Genomic DNA, 19,053 nt, shown 5'->3' on the forward strand with positions numbered 1-19,053 from the left:
ACTACAACACTGTCTACATAAATCACTAGGTTCAGTATTTTGTAGATCATCAGCATATACAATGTCTACTACAACACTGTCTACATAAATCATTAGGTTCAGTATCTTGTAGATCATCAGCATATACAATATCTACTACAACACTGTCTACATAAATCATTAGGTTCAGTATCTTGTAGATCATCAGCATATACAATGTCTACTACAACACTGTCTACATGAATCATTAGGTTCACTATTTTGAAGATCATCAGCATATATAATGTCTACTACAACACTGTCTACATAAATCATTAGGTTCAGCATCTTGTAGATCATCAACATATACAATATCTACTACAACACTGTCTACATGAATCATTAGGTTCAGTATCTTGTAGATCATCAGCATATACAATGTCTACTACAACACTGTCTACATAAATCACTAGGTTCAGTATTTTGTAGATCATCAGCATATACAGTGTCTACTACAACACTGTCTACATGAATCACTAGGTTCAGTATCTTGTAGATCATCAGTATATACAGTGTCTGCTAACTAGGAAACTACATTATTAACAACATTACAAAAAGATTGTTAAGTGTGCTTGATAAAGTTATGTTTTTAATAGATCAATTTGCAGAATAAACGTTTTCTTTGTTTGATTCTTCACTTTGTTATACATGTTCATTATGTAAAAAAGTTTTATTTCACAATGTGGGTTGTGTCATTTGTTATTGGTTGAACTCTGAGTTTTACTTTCTTTTATAGGGATCATTAGTTTCGTCATTAGTCTCTGGATCTTAGAATGAATGGTAAGTAGAGGTCTTGAAAAGGAAACTGGTGTTAATTGTAAATATTAAAGTCATGATAAGTTACAGAAGATCAGAAACTTGGATCCAAGATTGCAAATGTTTTCCCTCTATATGTCGTACAGAGCCTAAAGCCTATTTTTGGTAGGTACAACATATACAACCCAAAACCTACCATAGTGGTTAGAAACATGTACAACTTCATAATTTATCCACAGTGGTCATCAACATATCACCATACTCTACTGCCTCAAACATGATTAGTGGATACAGGTGGTGTATAACAGTTATCAACATTTGATACTGTACCTCACTGGTTTGTTAGTAAGGACGGGACGTATTGTGTTGTAAAGACCCTTTGTGTATGAAACTTATAATCAGCATTTGATACTGTACCTCGCTGGTTTGTTAGTGAGGACAGGACATTATAAGTTATAAAATCGTTTATTTTTTTTGTGATATTTAGTTTATAGAAGTGAAACTCACTTTTTGTTTCAACCGTAATGTTTTTGCAAGTTACTCTCGATATAAAAAAAAAAAATTAAAACATATGATAGAGTAGAAGTAAGGGAAGTTACAAATTGTATAATAAGAGTTTGTTTGTTCCAGGAATATAGAAGCAACGTTTATAGGAGCTTGCACTTGGATCAGAAGAAAACTTGTATATTTTTTTCTCTGTCATGAAAAGCTGAAGTTACATAAACCTTTCTGGTTTGCACTTGCTACAGTTGAACTTCAAACACTAATTCAGCAAAATTTAGATATCAAATGATAATATGTACTTATACTTTCTGAAGTGAAAATTCAGTTCCTCATCATCATCAATAAAATCTCACCAGTAGAATTTCTTAGCTTTTATTTCCAGACAGTTTGTTGGTCAGTATATGGCATCAACCTGAAACCTTGAAATTTCTTTGTATATCTAAAGAGAATCCTTTCAAGAAATGTGAGTGGAAAATAAACCCATCCATGTCATCAGTTATTTAAGTTATTTGTTTTATTGTCTAAATTGAGTTTTAGATGTGTGTTGCTTAACATCCAGAGTCTCTTAAAAACATCCCAATGTTTAAAGATTATCTAGTTTCATATGAAAGTCATGTTGATTCTTAATAATAATTGAACTAGATGTAAAACTTTTCTTCCATTCTACTGTTTTTAGAAATATATATATTTATTGTATCAATCATAATGTTATTGAAGATGTAAAGAGTAAAATGTAAGACAAAGAAATATCTTTCTTCAGCCCAGCTTGGCTGACAGTTGGTTATGTAGTAAGTATAACTGGTGTGTACATCCACACTTCTTACGTGAAGGGTTAAACGCGTCCATCTTTCTTCAGCCCAGCTTGGCTGACAGTAAGTTCTGTTGGTAAGTTTAACTGGTGTGTACATTCACACTTGATAAGAGAAGTGTTAAACATGTCCAATTTTCCTGTTAGGTTTAGATTATTAGTTGTTCTAAGCTTTTACTTGCTATGTTGGTTGGAAATTGAATAATTCTTTAAACAGGATTTAAAATTGTTGTTTGTTTCAATAAACTGAGATTGTTGTTTAATATTAAAATAAATGGTACAAGATCTGAATTAAACTTATGAATGTTGTATGTGTGCAGTTATCATATAGAAACTTTTGTTAAGAAGACTAACCATGGTGTGATATCCGATTTTTGTAGTTGTTTTTTTATGAAATAAAGAAACAAACTATTGTTCTAACGTATCTATGGTGTTTGACACCATCCATGAGTCTGTTTTATATTTACATAAAGATGTATATGCAGTTATAATCCAGAGAAGGTTTAAAATGTTTTAGGGTTTCCTATCATAATATCTGGCATACCTGTGTAATCGATTATTCGAAAGCGCTCGAGTTTTAGGTCTTATTTTAAGTCTATTACACTTTATATGTGATCCTTTGTGCTAACTCTTTTATCAAAACCTAAGTAAGTTAGTAAGTAACTTTGTTTGCTTGTTTGATTTTGATTTCTCGCAATGCTACACAAGGGCCATCTACGCTAACTATCTTTAATTTGGAAGTGATAGACCAGATGGAAGACATGCAGTCAACACTACCTACAGTCAATTCTTGGGCTACTCTTTACCAACGATAGATTGAAAAGTCGAGGATGTTCGTGGACGGGATTTAATCAGGCGACCCGCAGATTGCGAGCCGAGTGCCACTGGATTTTACCAAGCCACTCAGTAAACTAATAGTTCATATTACGAATCAATGAAAGAAACTTTCTAAGAAACATTACTGCAAACAAAGAAAAACTGACAATTTTATAGAAACTCCAGGAATTGGGCATGAACCCAGGACCTTTGGCTAACAGCACCAATGCTTTATCCAATTGAGCTATCCAAAAATACAATTCCCCCTATCCCTCTCCCCTCACTCATAACTATGAAAATGAAACTTCATACTATTTTGTGTTGTTATGATCAGGCAATTAGTGGGTTGATTTACCACCGCCATAAAGAATAAAGAAGTATAACTAAACTCATATATATATATATAAGTATTACGAAATGAAGCTCATATTATCATTCAATGAAAGTACACTTTTGAAAAAACATTATTGTAACAGCTATATTTAAAGATAAACTATTACTAAAATATCGCATAAAAATGTCTAAACCTAAATGTTGTCTGATAAGTACAGAAAAATTTCTAATTACTTTTTAATAATGAAAACAACAGTAAAATGTACTGAAGTCAAAATAGATTATATCAACGGAAAAAACAGCTTATTTAGTACTTTAGATACCTTACAACATTTAGAATTTTTGTTTGAGTTAATTATCCAAAATGAGTTAATGCACTTTTAAGCCATTTGATAAAATTTATCTAATAGTTTATATATAGCTTAACAGTAGTGTAAGTATAATTTTAGTCTCATAATATGAAACTAACATAAAAATTAAGATGATTTTCAGAAATTTCTCACATAGAAATGTTTGTTACTGGAGCACCCTCAGTGGCACAGCGGAATGTCTGCGGACTTACAACGCTAGAAACCGGGTTTCGATACTCGTGGTGGGCAGAACACAGATAGCCCATTGTGTAGCTTTGTGCTTAACTTCAAACAAAGTTAATACTGGAGAGCTTTCGATCCCCTTCATTAGACTGTAGAACACTTTTGATAGTTTCTAAAAAAGTGTTCTATGTTATGATGAAGGCTTCAGCACAGAAATCGAAAGCTGTTCATTAATAAGCATTCTAACATTAGAAATACCTGAACATTTTAAAATAGAACCACATTAATAAGCATTCTAACATTAGAAATACCTGAACATTTTTAAACAGAACCACATTAATAAGCATTCTAACATTGGAAATACCCGAACATTTTTAAACAGAACCACATTAATAAGCATTCTAACATTGGAAATACCCGAACATTTTTAAACAGAACCACATTAATAAGCATTCTAACATTAGAAATACCTGAACATTTTTAAACAGAACCACATTAATAAGCATTCTAACGTTAGAAATACCTGAACATTTTTAAACAGAACCACATTAATAACCATTCTAACATTAGAAATACCTGAACATTTTTAGACAGAACCACATTAATAAGCATTCTAACATTGGAAATACCTGAACATTTTTAGACAGAACCACATTAATAAGCATTCTAACATTAGAAATACCTGAACATTTTTAAACAGAACCACATTAATAAGCATTCTAACATTAGAAATACCTGAACATTTTTAAACAGAACCACATTAATAAGCATTCTAACATTAGAAATACCTGAACATTTTTAAACAGAACCACATTAATAAGCATTCTAACATTGGAAATACCTCAACATTTTTAAACAGAACCACATTAATAAGCATTCTAACATTGGAAATACCTGAACATTTTTAAACAGAACCATGTTTCGTGACTAGCTTCAAATAACTAGTGGTAAATATGTTGTTACATGAATTTTTATAATTTTGAGGCATAACATGCATAAATTATAATTTCGGTAATTTTGTAAAGTTTTTATTTTTGACGTTATTATGAAATTACATTATCATTTGAGTTTGAAAGGCTTCTCCGTAATTGATTTCTGGGTAAGTACTACAGAGGGTTGAGTAAATTATACAAAAATTATATTGATACTCAAATCAACATGTCACATGACAACTGCAGCCAATATAAAGTCTGAGTGGAACGTAATATATCAGAACTGCATTTTGACATAGTTTGGTGTTTAATAGGCAGTGTGATTTCACCAAAAATGGATTGCTTTGGGGAAATATATATAACAACCCTTTCCGACGCAAAATATTCATACACTCAGATCATAAAGATGTGTTTAAATATGAGATTTATAATTTTCAAGACAGGAATATCATTTGTACTTAATGGCATTAGAAAACAAATGAATGAGGATCAACTTGGGAAACTAGGACCATCCAAAAAAAGACTTGCAACAAGTTGTATCTCAGCCGTGGTAATCAAATTGCCGAGTCTTGCAATAAAAATCTACGAGCATAAAGTTCAATAGCAAAAGCCATATACCCGTATTAGGCAATAGTGCGCAATATAATCAAGAATCATTTCCATCTAGAAAAGTGATACAACTCACATGTACACAAGTTGCTTCTATGACACCTCAAGCAAGTAGCTTTATAACGAAACGGGTAATCAACGATAAAGTTTTCTTTGTTGGAAGAGTTTCTCAAAGTTTTCTTGATAATGTTTTGAAAAAGTTTTAACTTTATTTACTAAAGAATTACTAAAAATATTTTTCTATAGTTGTTGACAGTATTAATTTAAAATTGTTAGGGCACCTTTCAAACATGTGCTGGTTATATTTCTTTAGAATTTATCAACAATATTTATTTATATTTCTTATAAGTGTTTCTTGAGGTTTTGTGGATAGTCTTTCTCAGGGAATCTTTAGTACATTTCTCTTAGGAATTTGTTTATAAAGATTATATATACACTTTTTCTTTCTTTTTGGGCTTTGAAACAAAGTTTCAGGTACATTGGCTTAAAAAAATCTCTCCAACTAAGACTTTCACAACCAGTCATGTTGTTTAATGAACTTGACCTGCTAAGTATCAAACTATTTCACTGCCCCCCTCCCCAGTGGTACAGCAGTATATCTGCGGACTTACAACGCTAAAAACCGGATTTCGATACCCGTGGTGGGCAGAGCACAGATAGCCCATCGTGTAGCTTTGTGCTTAATTCCAAAAACAAACAAAGAAACGAAAGGATCAACGTAAATCTGAAATACAGCTATTTTGTATTTAATACTAGATTACTTGTAATACACATATTACCTAAAATTACTCCAGAATAGCCCTTTCTCGCACCATACTCTCTCTCTCTCTATCTAACTTTTACAATAATACTAAGTTTTTGTCTGTTCTGAAAATACATATCTAAATACACGCGCGCGCGCACTTATTTCAACGGATGTAAATATATTTTAGTAGACATTTTGAACAATAACATATTAAAAGATTACCAAAGTTATTCAAAAGGTTTAACGTTAGGTAGTAGAATAATATTATAAGTTTATTTAATGATAGTATTAAGTATGGTTACGTTTAATCCTAACTAAACTTAAGCAAAAAACGTACACAAATTACAGTATTAATTTATTTCTTTATCGATTATAGGCCGTATTTAATAAAGACTTAACTAATGTTAGGCCTAAGACAAGTGGACTTATATATTTCGGTGTTTGCGATAAGAATTATTTTGTATTATTCTAGAAATCTTCTATTTAAAGAAGTACTATTGTAATAAATATACTGATTTGACCGCAAAAGTCTATAGAAACACAGTAGAAAAAAAAGCAAGCAAATATATAAGAATATGTGAAACTGATTATTCTTAGACGTTTATATTTAGTTTTATTTACCTTTGTAATCATCTTGTCCTCGCAAAAATCCTGAATATTATAGTGATTATGTTATCACTGAGTTATTGTGGCTGATCCTTTAGCTCAGCTTTCAGCAAACTGAATATTATATACACACACACACACATATATATATATACATATATTAAAACAATTAAACTGAAAATTAATTATACCTTTTATCAATTATTTCAAAATTATTTTTTAAAAATTTGCACTAGTTCTCGCACAAAGACAGATTGTTAAATGATGAAGCCATATTTAATTCTTAATATCTGAAGCAATTGTTTCATAAGTATAGCCATCCATCATTTCTCTGAATATAATTTATGTAGAAGCCATAACATGAAGTGTTATTAAGTATACGGTAGATGTATCGATTGAGTCTGCTTGCTTCTGTGTTAAGGAGCATGGTAATTTACTTCAACGATGGAGCTGTAATCCGTTAATGACTTAATTCTGATAAAGTAACCGTTTGTTATTATTGAAGAACTTGACACAGATTCCTATAAGATTGTTTAAGGATGAAAATATCCATAAAACTCTAAGGATATTTGTTTCAATTTTTTTGCTATCATTCGCTATATTTATTGTATATCATGATTCTAAAGCAGAATGTTTATTAGTCCCAGGTTAGGATTAAAAAAAGTAAATTAATCGTATTTTGTTTTGTCAAAAAGCATAATGATTTTTAACCCTAGGTTAGGATTAAGAAAAATATATGGATCTTATTTTGTTTTGTTGCCTACTTGCTCTGTCTTTGCGCTTATTTGAATATCTATGTATTTGTCTGTTTCCATTTGTCTAGAGACTGTTTATGCTCTAGCGTCATTTTTATCTGTTACAATGAATGAAAATCAAATAACAAGTTTCATGTTATTGTCTTTAGAAAACGTGTCGAAAATGATCTTCTTCCAAGCCCTGCTTGAAATCTTGGAACTTCAAGAAAAGATTCATCATATGAGTGATGGCTTTATCTACTTCCCACCTATACGACATAGTTATCAACTCCCTTCCAAAATGAACTATCAAATGTATCTTCTGATATCTTTAGGTACAATATCTTAATGAAAGCAATTCAGTTGGAATGTACTCGTAATGGATAACGATTCCCATGACATAAGAGCATAAGGACAAATGGGCATATCCACTCGCTTCGTGTGTAATTGACCATCATTTTGTTAAGAATGTGTGATTTTAATGTTTTAGGAATTAGGATATATGGTGTAACAAAGTATTATTGTACGGCCTAAAATCAAGGGAAACGTTTTGTGTTGACAAATTTATGGTAGGAACTCTTTGTGAGCGAACACCTAAAGGGGGATTCTGGAATTGTACCATTAAGACTCTTCAGGTTCCTTGTATGTCCATGGCACATACCTAACTTAGCTGTTGTAGACACTACAATAACATTCTAAACGTATGTATATTTGTTGACTTGTTTGTTTTTGAATTTCGCGCAAAGTTACACGAGGGCTATCTGAGCTAGCCGTCCCTAATTTAGAGGGAAGGCAACTAGTCATCACCACCAACCGCCAACTCTTGGACTACTCTTTTACCAACGAATAGTGGGATTGACCGTCACATTATAACGTCCCCACGGCTGAAAGGGCGAGCATGTTTAGTGGGACGGGGATTCGAACCCGCGACCCTCAGATTGCGAGTCGAGCACCCTAACCACCTGGCCCTATTTTTGTTGACTTACTTTTTATTTATTTTGGTCAAGGAATGCGCACAAAACCTTCGGAATTTATTCCACGAGAAGATAGTCCGGGCCAAGCATTTCAACTACAGTCAATCAATTCAACCAAATATGGATGCCAAGCGTATTAAATCAAGGTGATGAGTCAGTCTTATCCCTCTTTTCACAAGTATGTTTAAACATGTGATAGTATGGTCATTATTTTAGCCAGAGTTATTCCCTTCTTTCTGATAAAGGTTTTTTTTTTTCAGCCAATTGAGGTCTAACATGTTCAAACACTTCTTTTCGTGAGGTCTGAATTGCAAAGTGAAATATTAATTTCCCGTTTCCAAGCTATGCTGGAAGAAGCGTGTGGTATAAAGAATCATTCGGCCAAATTTATAACAAAGCAAAAATATGTTGACGTTCGTTCCATTATCATTAAGACACTGATCGAACGTCATTAATTACTTTGAATGTTTCAAAAACGCGTGGATTTTCCAAAAAGAAAAAGTAAGAAAATAGATATTTTTAATCTTTATGGAAACAACTGGTAGTTGATGCTATAGAGAGTACACAGCATCATAGATAAATAATGTATATTATTTATCTATGATGCTGTGTACTCTCTATAGCATAGATAAATAATGTATATTATCCTGTGATCGTGCTAATGAAAAATTACCCATCGAAACACTTTCTCGGAAACATTGGGTATTAATGAAAGCTTCTTCTACTCAACTCATCAAAATTTCTAAGTACTACTGCAAAAAAGCAGTTTGCGAACTGTATATATATATATATATATATATATCATTTCTCACGTTCTGATCCTAAAACTTCTGAAACTAAGAGTTCTATCTCTCACCTCCCTGAACAAACAAACATGAATTTTCCCACAAGTTTTTATCGGATGTACATTGTAAAACTTTTGTTTATTTCATTCACAACGTTTCACCAAGTTAGTCACCTGATGATGCCAGGTAAACTTGGTGAAACGTCATGAACAAAATATATATAAAAGTTTTTCTATGTACAACCGATAAAAACTTGTGTGAATTTTTAAAAGACTAGTTTTTGAAATATTTAAAACTTGAATTTTAAATTTTCATACTCAACAGCCAAAGCTGATGCTCACAGGACTACCAAATTGATCCAAATAGCGTTATTTCTCCTTGTTACGGCTGCTTTGAGTTAAAGATCATCAAACACTCTCAAGAGATTGAATGCGTACTTCACGAAAACAATAAGCAAAAACGGTTTTCTCCGTTGGCCTTTCAGGAATCGAGCGAAAATAATGAAAGATCTGTGTTTAGTGTACTATTGATTCGTTTGCTACAAAACAAAACATCGAGTGAGCATCAGTTATCCAAGCATCAGTGACCATCGTAGAATCATAGACGTGACTTATATTTCATCTGGTTGTTGAATGAAAATACTTAGAATGTAAGCAGAAGATAGCATTCTTTATTTTGTTATCCCTTTTTCTAATATGTTGTGTACTGATAAAACGTTTAAGTGCTTTAAAATATCTGATATATTGTCACGTTCAATATTATTTTTAATGTAACATTTACGTTTTTACTATCGATTTTACAGATCTCTTGTAGCTTCTTTGCATAGCTATTCAGTTACAACCGAGATTGCGAAATGACAATATGTGGCTTGTGTTTCATATTTCTACACTTCATAGTTGACATCAGTATTAAGAATAAAAATAAAGTGCAACGAAAAATTTCTCGATTAATCTCTTGATCAGTTATATTTCAATTTTGTGGTACACTTTGTTTGTCTGTTATTAAGCACAAAGATACACAATGGGTTATCTGAGCTGTTTCACACAATGGGTATTAACCCTGTTTTTTAGCAATATGCATCTTCAGATTTACCTCTGAGTTACTGGGTGGGGGGGAGGCTTGTAGTCCTCAATACATTTATTGCCAAGAGGAGACCAGTGCTGTGTATTTTTTTTATTTCGAAAATTATGCATGCTGGCGATAACTAGACTTTGCAGTTTCACAAAAAAGCTATTTCAACTCTGGTTTGTCTGAACTATATGGTATACAGCAGTCATTGGGCTTTTTCGAATCTTTAGTTAGTTCTCATCCTCAGAACAACTAATTACCACAAAGTTTTTAGTTGTTATGACGACATTATATTTTGTCAAAGCATGTCATGCAATGATTCAAAAGATTTAAGGTTTAAGATAAACTTTAAAAGGCCATATTGTTGTTTTGGTGCAACATGATGTACAGATATTCAGTAAAAATATTGTAATTTCACATATCGTTGATCCACTAAATGTGTTATTGACATCATTACCAGCAAAATGTAGTTTGCATTTTTTGGTTGTCGTTAAGCATAAAAACTACACAAAGAATTATTTGTGCTTACTCACCACGGGTATCGAAACCCGGATTTTAGCGTTATAAGCCTTCATGCTTACCGCTGAGCCACTGGGAGGCGTGTAGTATGCTAAGCATATTAGGTTTTTTTCCTTTCAATGTAGACAGTTGGAAATTTCTTCTTCACATAATTTAAAATTGTTTTTTCACACATTTTCTCGAAGTCTATTGGACCAGGTTGTTCAAAGGTACAGGGGAGACATTTGCTACAGGTAATATATGTATGTCTGTAGAAATGACAATTGACCGGAGCAGTTATATTGTACGTGTACCCTGCCTATTACAACATGAAAATCTACACCTCTAGTCGAATTTCTATTTGATCAGAGCCCAAGTTGACCACGCATTTTTGTATCCGAACTTTTTTTATGTAAGATCAAGTTCTTGACTTTTTTTGCCATCTTTCTTAGGCCAGATGTTTTGCACTCATTCATTCATGTTGCTTGATCAGCCGTATTCTCGAAAAGAAGTTTACATCTTATTTGATAAGCTACCCAAGGCTTCTAGTATTCCGAGAATGAATTTACTACTGACTACAGCTGAAGAGAAAGCGATGGAGGAGGGTGAGTATCAGTGGAGATCTCTAACATTAAGCCTCACTTAGAGACTGTCTGTTGCCTTACCCTGGAGTCCGGAGATCCAGATATCAATCCTGCAAGCTCTCCAGTATCAATATCAATGGTAGAGATTCATCTGAGATCAAGCCCTTCTGTTTATGGTAGACAAAGATATAAAGCTTATTCAAGAAATATAATGTAAAAGAATGTAAAAAATAGAGGAATTTATACGTTTAACGGTGGAAATAGTTTGTAAAATAATAAAATGCAAAACTTCTGTTTTTCAAATTGTAAAGACGCAAAAAATGAACGTGATACTTTTCATTTGGCAGTGGTTAGTTTCTTCCCTACGTTTGCATTTTATTATATTATGGATTGTAAATTTGTACGTTGCACTTATGTTAAAGGATGTTGTTAAGTTTCAATTGAACATCGTTAACAGATGGTTTTCTTATGTATTGAAAGACATGAAGTAGTATTCGTTAACAGTTCTACGTTAAAAGTACATCTTTCGGTAAATTATAAATAAATATATGATTGTTCAAGGATTACTCTTGTTCATGTAGCCAACACGAGCTTTTTGTTTTGTTTTTAATATAAGCTCATCTTAAAGTTAAACGTAAAACTGGTTTAAGGTAAAGCCTAAGGAAAAATGCAGTATGCTCACATAAATGTTCAGAAATTTTCACGTGAACGCGTACATAGACGTATAGGTTTCAGAAAAAGAAAAAGAGATCGGTTTTTGGAATGTCACTAATCCACGGTTGTCTTGGTTACTTACTGTTATGGGTCTTTCCATTTTTGTGTCGCACGAATCATCACCATAAAAATGATCACTGTACAACTACTTAACATTGTGTTATATGCAGTTTGTGTAAAGGATTCGACTATGCTGCAGGCTATGTGATGCATTAATGATAAATCTTCCATATATGTGCTGGTGGAATGCACAATGACGTGAGTAACGCATGCGCTGTAGGAGAGATAACGCAATTTTGTTCAGTGTGCAATCACTTTACTCTCACAGTCTTAAGCAGACTGAATTCAAATCTTTTGCATCATCTGGCTACAGATCTTTCTAACTTTAAAAATTGTTAATGTCCTGTGCACTCATTTCATGTTAATGTATTTAGTATTCAATAAACAATTACTTTGCACTTTGTTTTACACTCAATCAGAATCAGAAATTCCTGTTTATTTACGCAAACATTTTCTGCCACTTCCCTCCACTATTGAAGTTACTATCCTTATCAGTGAGAATAATTAGTAAACCACATGAAAATGGGAAAAACATCATCCAAAACACTAGTGAATGACTGCTGCTTATTGATTATGGCTCGCCACAATCGGAAGGAACCTACTTATTTTCATATAACAACTGGGTATTATGCTATTGTACAGATCGTTAGAGACAGACTTCATTAGGTTGTCTTCTTGCGAAACTGTGGGATATTTTCAGAGGTGGAAGCAGTTCCACATTCTGCTAACAGCACTGTAACCAATTCACAGCAGACTGATATTATTAGGTGAATTCCATTCGCCCGATGACTCTCCAGATGAGTGAAATATCAAAATGTTCTCTTTGAAGTTTAACAAGTAGTTCATGAGCTTTAATCTCTGTGATTTACTCTAAGGTGACAAATGAGAGAATACTGTGTTAAAACGCTATATATAGCATAGACTGTATAACTAATCATTTGCTTTTCATACCGCATGACTGACCCTCATTGGGGCTGACTTTCTTAATAATTAGCTGAGCAGTGTGAATAAAATTTTTATTATTGTTTCATAGCAGTGATTTTGCTTTGGCATAAATGTCCCCCAGTGGCACAGCGGTATGCCTGCGGACTTACAACGCTAGAATCCGGGTTTCGATACCCGTTGTAGGCAGAACACAGATAGCCCATTGTGTAGCTTTGTGCTTAATTACAAACAAACAAGCTTTGGCATAAATTTTAACACAAATAAAAATACAAGGATGTTGGTCTTGCAACAGAAAGGAAACATTGCATCCTACTATCGCATTTTTAATATTTATACCAAATAAAAGTTAAATTTTAGGATTGCACAACATTTTAAAGCTAATATAACAGACATTTTAAATGAAATTTGACGTCCTTTGTACGGCTGAAATTTGCAGATTATTGTACAAAATAACTTTACTTATTATTTGATGTAGACAACTGCAACTAATTTTACAAACTACTATGAACCTGGTTAATTTATGTTCAACTGAAATTTTCATACTCTTGCACAAATAATAACTTCGAACAATTTAGTGTATGACGGATTTATTATTCTATATTTATTTTAATATCGATGTTTGTTTAAATTAAATTAATATTTAGAAATGTACATAAGGTATACTGTTAAGTAGGTATTGCGAAACTCCTGCCTATTGTCTAAAGTTGTAGAATATTCTCAATAGTAAGAATCAACAATATATGTGTGTACGTAAATGCCAGTGTAGCTTTGTATTATTATTTAATCTGAATTTTCGAGAAACTCCCCACACGCCTATAAATATAACCAATGCGAAGCGCCTAAAAGAAGATTATATATTATTGGGTTGCTGTAATTTGTGTGCGATAAACTTCGTAAGCTATAACTGTGACTAACGCTTATTAATCTGGAATCTACAGATATTTGACCAGATATTATAAATTTCGAAAACTGCAAACTATTTAACTTCAGTGAATTCACATTAGTACTTTTACGAAAACATTACCTAACGTCATCGGTGAAAACTCGACATGTAATCGGCGTGTGATCAGTGAGAACTACAGGGTTAGCTAGCTCCCTCTTAGGTGAATTATACCTACGTCAACTCAAATTAACTCGCTCATCGTCAACCCTGGATAAGATATCTTGTTGGCAAATATCATAAATTGGAGATAAATCGGCATATATTTAACTACTAAATTTAAATCATCATTTAGTTCGGGCCAGTGGGGAGTTTACGGACTTAGAACGCTAAAATCTGGGATTCTATTCCCCGCGATGGACACAGTAAATAGCCCAATGTGTAGTTGTTCTAAAACAAACAATACATTAATTATACAAGAAAGTGAGGAACTTTCGTAATCCTAAAGATATTTTAACTGGTGGGTTTCAATCTCCAAAATATTATAGCTCGTATCTAATATTGTTCCTTCTCTATTACAAAATTTGTTTGTTGGACCAAATTTGCATTTGCTTTCTAAAAATCAAAGTTATCGATTGTATACGGATGATTTTTTAATTAATTATTTTTGAAACATTTGTACGTGTTTATCCGTGAAAATACTGTTTATTGTCGCCAACAAAACTTAGCCTGAATTTATTGATTTGTGCAAGGACACATAAGCCATCAGTCTTGTCAGATCCGAATAAACAAGGTAATCCATACAGTCGCTTTCGCTGTCGGCTGTAATCGTGTTCTGAGGATAAAAGATTGCTAACTAGCCAACTAGGGATCAGTACAATAGGTTTTCGATACGCCTGTCACCGTTTTTTTTCTAAGTTATTTGTCTGAGTCTTACAACAGAAAGTGTCATGGGAGTCTTTGGTGTTCTTTTATTGTACTATCGACAGAGCGAGTGACTAGAAATGTTACATAAGTTTTGTAAAATGAAATAAGTATTCAATGCATTTAAAGTAAAAAAAGTTTGTTAGCTTCCATAAAAAAATGTTTATCACATAAAAGAAAATGGTAATTCGCTCTGACTAGGTTATTAATGTCGATATCTATACAGTTTGGAAATAAGCTCTAACTAGGTTATTAATGTTGGTATTTATAGAGTTTAGTAACTAGCTCTGACTAGGTTATTAGTGTCGATATCTATACTGTTTGGTAATTCGCTCTGACTAGGTTATTAGTGTCGATATCTATACTGTTTGGTAATTCGCTCTGGCTAGGTTATTAGTGTCGATATCTATACTGTTTGGTAATTCGCTCTGACTAGGTTATTAGTGTCTATATCTATACAGTTTAGTAACTAGCTCTGACTAGGTTATTAGTGTCGATATCTATACAGTTTGGTAATAAGCTCTGACTAGGTTATTAATGTCGATATCTATACAGTTTGGTAATAAGCTCTGACTAGGTTATTAATGTTGATATTTATAGAGTTTAGTAACTAGCTCTGACTAGGTTATTAGTGTCGATATCTATACTGTTTGGTAATTCGCTCTGGCTAGGTTATTAGTGTCGATATCTATACAGTTTAGTAACTAGCTCTTACTAGGTTATTAGTGTCAATATCTATATAAGTTTGGTAATTAGCTTTGACTAGGTTATTAAGGTCGATATTTATATAGAGTTTAGTAACTAGCTCTGACTAGGTTATTAGTGTCCATATCTATACAGTTTAGTAATTAGCTTTGACTAGGTTATTAATGTACATTCTGTACATACAAACAGAATATCTTGAATAAGAACAAGGAAATATTCACAACACAGTAATAATTTCATTTTTTAAGGTTTCAATAAAGGTTAAGTACACAATATCATTCGAGAAAATGAATTGATTGCTGATTTTAATGGCCGTTTTGCAAAGATCCAGAGTTCTGTCAATTTCCGTCCTTGGAAAACAATAAATTGAAAATGCGATCATTTAACATTCGAGAAAACGATAACTTTATCGAATAAAGCATCTGCCTAGCAAGCAGGAATTATGATTGAAATCACGCTTTGTTTCAGAAGATGATGCGCCATTTTGAATATTTCAAATTTATTAATTCTAACGGCTAACCTACTGATTTATATCTGTCGAATATAAAACCAGTCTCTTAAATATAACAATCATAAAGCTTATCTTAACATTTTTACTTCCCCGTCACACCAAACACACTCGCCCTTTCAGCCGTAGGGGTGTTATGATGTGACGGTCAATCTTACTATTCGTTGGTAAAAGAGTAGCCCAAGAGTTAGCGGTGGATGGTGATGACTAGCTGCCTTCCTTCTAGCCTTACACTGCTAAAGTAGGGACGGCTAGCGCAGATAGCCCTCGTGTAGCTTTGCGCGAAATTCAAAACAAACAAACAAACAAAACCTTTGATTAACGACAGAGATTTTAAAGTGTTGTTTTCCTTAAAAATTGCCCCTCAATGGCACAGCGGTATGCCTGCGAACTTATATTGTTAAAAATCGGGTTTCGATACCCTGTGGGGTAAGCATAGATAACCCATTGTGTAATTTTGTGCTCAACTACAAACAAACAAAGAAATAATCCTTACTAATTACGGAAAGTCTTTATGAATCTAAAGATTGTATCCAGTTTAAACAAAAATTTATGTTACTTCAACAGTAGATTCACACTTCAGGTTTTTCATAGTGCCTAATAGTGACGTATATTTGTTTATCCCAGCCTTTTAGTCATTAAGTTATTAAAATCACTTTCTCAAACCTCTGCTCCCCCTTCCACCCCCAGTGGTAAGCAGAGCATAGATAGCTCATTGTGTAGATTTGCATTTAAAAATAACCAAACCACACACTTCTGGTGTCAGTGAATTCCTGAAATTAATAAAACATGAACATAAACATTGTCTGCAAAGATATTTGTATTACGTACATCAGGTACCCGATGATGACAAAACCTTGTCAAAACGTTGTACATTTGCTGTTATGTTAAACTTACATTAAAGTTTTTTTTATTACCCATTCAAGCCGTCTCCAACCATTAGTTTTCTAACCTTTGATGACCTGGCATAGACATGGAACTTTGTAGAAAGAAAATTCTAAAAAATAGAATCATATTCATCGCTACAATGAATCTATCCTTCTTCAGAAATAAAAAGTCATAGAGAGCGATATTTAAGTATTATTGGATTATATAATACAAGACTCGAAGAAAAGAGAAGAAAAACACTTTATGATAATTAGAAACTAGTGTTCAAAGGAGGTGTGAATACTAAATAAGGAGTGGCTGTAATGCTGACGCTAGAAATAACTCGTAAAGGTACATTTATTGATTCAAAAGTGAAAGAACAAATGGAATTAATGTTGATTTAGAGTATATTACACTGAGTCGTATACAAATATATCTTCCTCCTCAAGGAAGATCAGCAGATAAACGAATAGGAGTTTTATAATACACCTCCAAGTAACAGCAGAAGTATGTAAGCAAGTCAATCATAGACCAGATGTTAACCAAAAATAAAAATAGTTTTAGAGATGTCAAGGCTATTCCATCTATTTTTTGTGATTCAGATTACAAAATGTTATTGACAAAATTAAAAGTGAAGAAACTAAAGATTAAAGGAAGGTATTAACATAAAAGGTTCATGTTAGAAAATCTTAAAATAGAAGAGTGTTCACAACTCATAAAAGCCAAGACAAGAAATGTAGCATAAGCAAAACTAAGTGAACATGACCAAACTATCGCAAAAAATTAATGGAATTACCTAAAATAAAACACACAAGTAACATAGCAGAAAAACTTGTTAAAACAAAAGTGACATATAGTTATAAATGAAAGAAAACACCCTGATGGAAAGAAGAGGTGAAAGAAGCAGTACAGAATGATATGACGGTTTTCAGAAGGTGGATGAAGACCAGAAGACAAAAACATTTATGTTAAGGCATTAAAACATGCAAGATACACCAAACATACGGTTAAGGAAGAATCCTGAAATAAAAGTGTCAATGATCCGCTAGAGGAGCTATTGGGAACGAAGAAGCTGATACATAGCATGACTAAAAAGTATTGTAATGAAGCATTTCCACAAGCCTAGGCAGCTAAGGACGCAGAGGGCACAGATATACTAATTAAATCCATTAAAATAGTACAAAGATGGAAGGAGTTTTGTAAAAACCTATTGAATGTTGAAGATGATGATGTAGAGACAGAACGCCAAAGAGAGGAACCAGTTGAAGACCTGGATGGTGAAGAAAGTGAAATCGCCACATAGAAAAGCAAAAAAAAACTGAAAAAGCAATTAAAATAATGACAAAATGTAAAACGCCTGGAAATTGTGTGGTGTCTACAGAAAATTTTAAACCTGCAAGTACAGACGTAATTAAGTGGTGCAGGCACGGTTTTCAATATTATTTGGAGACAAAGTAAAATTACCTAAGATTGGTTCAGAGCAATAGTTTATTTATTTTCCAGAAAGAGAGGCAAACGGACCGTAAAACTATACACTCATGTACCTACTATCATATGTAGGAAGGATGTATAGAAGAACATTAGAACAAAGACTGAGAACACGAATGAACAAGATAAATTGCGAAATTGACAACATACTTTTAGATCCGGCAGAGGAACAATGTATTTAATTTTTACCTTAAAAATTATATTAGAAAAAAGCTGGGAATGGAATCAACAAAAGTGTATATCCATTTTAGATCTCTAAAAAGCTTTTGATAGAATTCAAAGGCAATCGTTGTGTTTTTTATCACTATAGAGTGGATATAAAGACAACAAAAGCAATAGAAAATGTGTATGATTATTGTGAAAGTAAAGTGAAGTGATATTGATAGTGAGAGGTATGAAGTGAGGACAAGAGTCAGACAGAAAGGTGGCTGTCACCTTTATTATTTGCCATTTATATGGGTTAACGTCATAAGGAGATATGTATATATGAGGACAGAGAAAACACCCTCACAAATGTAGGTTATTAAGTTATTGTGAAAAAATGAGGAAAACTTACAAAAGTCTGTTCATAGATGGTGCCAAGTAGTGGGAAGAAAGAGATGAAGTTAGTTAAAGACTAAACTGAAGTTATGAATATTGGTAGATTTGAAGATAATCTA

At 32.8% G+C, this 19,053-nt stretch overlaps 1 long non-coding RNA gene across 1 annotated transcript; it reads left to right on the forward strand.

The window, feature by feature from the left end:
* The first annotated feature begins 7 nt into the window (after positions 1–7).
* On the forward strand, positions 8–2,510 carry LOC111088191. Its single transcript, XR_002612784.1, has 2 exons — positions 8–798; positions 1,405–2,510. It is a non-coding gene; the product is annotated as an uncharacterized LOC111088191 (long non-coding RNA).
* The last annotated feature ends 16,543 nt before the right edge of the window (positions 2,511–19,053 follow it).

This window comes from Limulus polyphemus, unplaced genomic scaffold (genome assembly GCF_000517525.1).
Source record: "Limulus polyphemus unplaced genomic scaffold, Limulus_polyphemus-2.1.2 Scaffold3280, whole genome shotgun sequence".
Lineage (NCBI taxonomy): Eukaryota > Metazoa > Arthropoda > Merostomata > Xiphosura > Limulidae > Limulus > Limulus polyphemus.